At 46.6% G+C, this 6,000-nt stretch overlaps 1 protein-coding gene across 1 annotated transcript in view; it reads left to right on the top strand.

Moving 5' to 3' along the window:
* The first annotated feature begins 362 nt into the window (after positions 1–362).
* Positions 363–6,000, top strand: part of CAPN11 (calpain 11) — a 148,724-nt gene continuing 143,086 nt past the window's right edge. The window contains exon 1 of the mRNA XM_033936851.1: positions 363–1,172. The gene's annotated coding sequence lies outside the window, so the exon portion shown is untranslated. The remainder of the gene's footprint in view (positions 1,173–6,000) is intronic.

The raw sequence follows: 6,000 nt of genomic DNA, 5'->3' as shown, positions 1-6,000 counted from the left end.
TGGGAACCAAAACACAAGGAGCCTACCCAGAAAAGCATACCACTGTAAATATTACACTATTAGCACCCTCTTGAAAAATGGTGGTACCTTGCCATCCATAAGAAACATAGAAACCTGATGGCAGAAACCATCCGCAGCATCCACTATCTCCTCCTCTCCCTATTGGCTAAGGCTCTTAACATTTGCATCTCCTCTTCCTATAGGCTAAGGCTCTTTACACCTGCATTGTGAGGTCATAGAGCTTTATGGTTAGAGAAACATGATGGCAGATAAAGGCCAAATGGCCCATCTGCAGCATCCATTCTCTCCCTATTGGCTAAGGCTCTTAACATTTGCATCTCCTCTTCCTATTGGCTAAGTCTCTTTACACCTGCATTATGAAGTTATAGAGCTTTATGGTTATAGAAACATGATGGCAGATAAAGGCCAAATGGCCCGTCCAGTCTTCCATCTACTATCTGCTGCTCTCCCTATTGGCTAAGGCTCCAAACGAATCTCTGTACATGGCCTCACCCCCTCTCCAAGGCCACCCCTGTTAGAGAGAGATGAATTTCTCTGCACTCTATGCATGGACACTAATCGTTTGAAATTAAACACCAATAAAACTAAGGCATTATGGGTAGGTCTTCAAAGACAACTTGACTCGTTTCCCTCTGTTTTGAATCTAGCTAATACGGTGATTTCAGTAACCAATGAATGTAAATATTTGGGGGTGATCTTGGATTCCAGTCTGTATTGTAAGCCACAGATAAGAGCAAAGGTATCCAAAGCTTTTTTCAAACATTGGTTGCTTTGAAAATTAGGAGATTTTCTCTCGGTGGTGAATTGTCGTACAGTGATAAGTGCGATCTTGATTCCAACCATTGATTATTGCAATGCCCTTTACCTAGGCTTACCAAAATGTGTCATGCCTGGACAATTAAAAAGGTATGAGGAAGGACGGGAGCGCCATTCACCTTTGTTACACCACTGCACAGGATCTCTAAGGGGGGGGAGGGAGAATAGATACTATGACTGGACAGACCAGAGAGAGCACATGGTTTTTATCTGCCTTCAGTTTTCTCTGTTTTCTATAGAAGGCGTGGCAGCAACAGCACAACAGGTGAGAGAGAAGCATGCAGGCCCAGAAAAGGGGAAGGGAAGAGGAAAGAGATTATGGAGACCTGAGAGAGGTAGGGTAAGGAAGAAAAGAGATGTAAGACTTTGGGGGGTAAAGAAGGGAAGATGTTGGACCACAGGGGGAGGAAGGAAGGGAAAATGCTCACATGGGAAGTAGGAAAAGGAAGATATTGGATTATGGATGGCGAATCGGACACAGAATAGGGGGATGGGAAGAGAAAGAGATGCGGGTAAGGAAGAAAAGAGATGTAAGACTATGGGGGGTAAAGGAGGGAAGATGTTGGACCACAGGGGGAGGAAGGAAGGGAAAATGCTCATATGGGAAGTAGGAAAAGGAAGATATTGGATTATGGATGGCGAATCGGACACAGAATAGGGGGATGGGAAGAGAAAGAGATGCGGGTAAGGAAGAAAAGAGATGTAAGACTATGGGGGGTAAAGGAGGGAAGATGTTGGACCACAGGGGGAGGAAGGAAGGGAAAATGCTCACATGGGAAGTAGGAAAAGGAAGATATTGGATTATGGATGGCGAATCGGACACAGAATAGGGTGATGGGAAGAGAAAGAGATGCGGGTAAGGAAGAAAAGAGATGTAAGACTATGGGGGGTAAAGGAGGGAAGATGTTGGACCACAGGGGGAGGAAGGAAGGGAAAATGCTCACATGGGAAGTAGGAAAAGGAAGATATTGGATTATGGATGGCGAATCGGACACAGAATAGGGGGATGGGAAGAGAAAGAGATGCGGGTAAGGAAGAAAAGAGATGTAAGACTATGGGGGGTAAAGGAGGGAAGATGTTGGACCACAGGGGGAGGAAGGAAGGGAAAATGCTCATATGGGAAGTAGGAAAAGGAAGATATTGGATTATGGATGGCGAATCGGACACAGAATAGGGGGATGGGAAGAGAAAGAGATGCGGGTAAGGAAGAAAAGAGATGTAAGACTATGGGGGGTAAAGGAGGGAAGATGTTGGACCACAGGGGGAGGAAGGAAGGGAAAATGCTCACATGGGAAGTAGGAAAAGGAAGATATTGGATTATGGATGGCGAATCGGACACAGAATAGGGGGATGGGAAGAGAAAGAGATGCGGGTAAGGAAGAAAAGAGATGTAAGACTATGGGGGGTAAAGGAGGGAAGATGTTGGACCACAGGGGGAGGAAGGAAGGGAAAATGCTCACATGGGAAGTAGGAAAAGGAAGATATTGGATTATGGATGGCGAATCGGACACAGAATAGGGGGATGGGAAGAGAAAGAGATGCGGGTAAGGAAGAAAAGAGATGTAAGACTATGGGGGGTAAAGGAGGGAAGATGTTGGACCACAGGGGGAGGAAGGAAGGGAAAATGCTCACATGGGAAGTAGGAAAAGGAAGATATTGGATTATGGATGGCGAATCGGACACAGAATAGGGGGATGGGAAGAGAAAGAGATGCGGGTAAGGAAGAAAAGAGATGTAAGACTATGGGGGGTAAAGGAGGGAAGATGTTGGACCACAGGGGGAGGAAGGAAGGGAAAATGCTCATATGGGAAGTAGGAAAAGGAAGATATTGGATTATGGATGGCGAATCGGACACAGAATAGGGGGATGGGAAGAGAAAGAGATGCGGGTAAGGAAGAAAAGAGATGTAAGACTATGGGGGGTAAAGGAGGGAAGATGTTGGACCACAGGGGGAGGAAGGAAGGGAAAATGCTCACATGGGAAGTAGGAAAAGGAAGATATTGGATTATGGATGGCGAATCGGACACAGAATAGGGGGATGGGAAGAGAAAGAGATGCGGGTAAGGAAGAAAAGAGATGTAAGACTATGGGGGGTAAAGGAGGGAAGATGTTGGACCACAGGGGGAGGAAGGAAGGGAAAATGCTCACATGGGAAGTAGGAAAAGGAAGATATTGGATTATGGATGGCGAATCGGACACAGAATAGGGGGATGGGAAGAGAAAGAGATGCGGGTAAGGAAGAAAAGAGATGTAAGACTATGGGGGGTAAAGGAGGGAAGATGTTGGACCACAGGGGGAGGAAGGAAGGGAAAATGCTCATATGGGAAGTAGGAAAAGGAAGATATTGGATTATGGATGGCGAATCGGACACAGAATAGGGGGATGGGAAGAGAAAGAGATGCGGGTAAGGAAGAAAAGAGATGTAAGACTATGGGGGGTAAAGGAGGGAAGATGTTGGACCACAGGGGGAGGAAGGAAGGGAAAATGCTCATATGGGAAGTAGGAAAAGGAAGATATTGGATTATGGATGGCGAATCGGACACAGAATAGGGGGATGGGAAGAGAAAGAGATGCGGGTAAGGAAGAAAAGAGATGTAAGACTATGGGGGGTAAAGGAGGGAAGATGTTGGACCACAGGGGGAGGAAGGAAGGGAAAATGCTCACATGGGAAGTAGGAAAAGGAAGATATTGGATTATGGATGGCGAATCGGACACAGAATAGGGGGATGGGAAGAGAAAGAGATGCGGGTAAGGAAGAAAAGAGATGTAAGACTATGGGGGGTAAAGGAGGGAAGATGTTGGACCACAGGGGGAGGAAGGAAGGGAAAATGCTCACATGGGAAGTAGGAAAAGGAAGATATTGGATTATGGATGGCGAATCGGACACAGAATAGGGGGATGGGAAGAGAAAGAGATGCGGGTAAGGAAGAAAAGAGATGTAAGACTATGGGGGGTAAAGGAGGGAAGATGTTGGACCACAGGGGGAGGAAGGAAGGGAAAATGCTCACATGGGAAGTAGGAAAAGGAAGATATTGGATTATGGATGGCGAATCGGACACAGAATAGGGGGATGGGAAGAGAAAGAGATGCGGGTAAGGAAGAAAAGAGATGTAAGACTATGGGGGGTAAAGGAGGGAAGATGTTGGACCACAGGGGGAGGAAGGAAGGGAAAATGCTCATATGGGAAGTAGGAAAAGGAAGATATTGGATTATGGATGGCGAATCGGACACAGAATAGGGGGATGGGAAGAGAAAGAGATGCGGGTAAGGAAGAAAAGAGATGTAAGACTATGGGGGGTAAAGGAGGGAAGATGTTGGACCACAGGGGGAGGAAGGAAGGGAAAATGCTCACATGGGAAGTAGGAAAAGGAAGATATTGGATTATGGATGGCGAATCGGACACAGAATAGGGGGATGGGAAGAGAAAGAGATGCGGGTAAGGAAGAAAAGAGATGTAAGACTATGGGGGGTAAAGGAGGGAAGATGTTGGACCACAGGGGGAGGAAGGAAGGGAAAATGCTCACATGGGAAGTAGGAAAAGGAAGATATTGGATTATGGATGGCGAATCGGACACAGAATAGGGGGATGGGAAGAGAAAGAGATGCGGGTAAGGAAGAAAAGAGATGTAAGACTATGGGGGGTAAAGGAGGGAAGATGTTGGACCACAGGGGGAGGAAGGAAGGGAAAATGCTCATATGGGAAGTAGGAAAAGGAAGATATTGGATTATGGATGGCGAATCGGACACAGAATAGGGGGATGGGAAGAGAAAGAGATGCGGGTAAGGAAGAAAAGAGATGTAAGACTATGGGGGGTAAAGGAGGGAAGATGTTGGACCACAGGGGGAGGAAGGAAGGGAAAATGCTCACATGGGAAGTAGGAAAAGGAAGATATTGGATTATGGATGGCGAATCGGACACAGAATAGGGGGATGGGAAGAGAAAGAGATGCGGGTAAGGAAGAAAAGAGATGTAAGACTATGGGGGGTAAAGGAGGGAAGATGTTGGACCACAGGGGGAGGAAGGAAGGGAAAATGCTCATATGGGAAGTAGGAAAAGGAAGATATTGGATTATGGATGGCGAATCGGACACAGAATAGGGGGATGGGAAGAGAAAGAGATGCGGGACACAGAGAGGGAGATGTGGAGCAAAGGGAGAGTTGCCTGGATATCCTGCTGTCCTCTGAAACTAAATATGTCCAAGACTGAGCTGCTTCTCCTCCTCCTTTCTCCATCTTGGTAAATAATACTGTCGTCATTCTAGTCTCCTCTGCTCGCAACCTTGGAGTCGTCTTCGATTCCGGCCTCTCATTTTCTACATACATCCAACAATCTGCTAAGACCTGTTGCTTCTATCTCTTCAATATCGCCAAAATTTGCCCCTTCCTCTCTGAGCACACTTGTCCAAGCTCTTGTAACCTCACGCTTAGATTACTGCAATCTACTTCTAACTGGTATCCCCCCAGTGTCGCCTCTCCCCCTTGCAGTGCTGTGCGACTCATCTTCTACCAACCTCGCTACGCTCATGTCACCCCTCCCCTCTCATGTCACTTCATTGGCTCCCTATTCACCATCGCACACAGTTCAAGCTCCTATTGCTGATCTACAAGTGTGTTCATTCTGCTGCCCCTCAATATCTCTCCACGCTTCTCCTTATACACCTCCCAGAGAACTCTTAGCGTTACTCTTCTCCTGCACTGCCAATTCCGGACTTTGTTCCTTTTATCTAGCTGCCCCCTATTCCTGGAATAAATTACCCGAGTTTGTCCGTCAAGCCCCTTCCCTTGTTTTAAAGCAGACTGAAAACCCACCTTTTTGATATAGTTTTCAATCCTTAACCCTACTCCTTTGCCCTCCAACCCAGCCAGCAGATTAACAGTTCCCCTTAACTGAATCCATGACATCCTGTTTGTCTGTTTAGATTGTAAGCTCTTTGGAGCAGGGACTGTCTTCTTTGTGACTCTGTACAGCGCTGTGTATGTCTGGTAGCGCTCTAGAAATAATTCCTAGTAGTAGTGTGAAGAGTTTCAGTCTTTGGGAAGCAGAGCTGAGATTGTGATGTCATAATGCCTCATTCCACCAATAAGAGCCAACCTCATCAGTGATGTCACAATGGCTTGATTGTCCTGTACTCCCCTCTGCCCTCCAACCCAGACAGCAGATTA

Source organism: Geotrypetes seraphini, chromosome 3 (assembly GCF_902459505.1).
Source record: "Geotrypetes seraphini chromosome 3, aGeoSer1.1, whole genome shotgun sequence".
Taxonomy (NCBI): domain Eukaryota; kingdom Metazoa; phylum Chordata; class Amphibia; order Gymnophiona; family Dermophiidae; genus Geotrypetes; species Geotrypetes seraphini.
The sequence above is the reverse complement of the archived record's forward strand: the minus strand, read 5'-3'. Positions and strand labels throughout refer to the sequence as shown.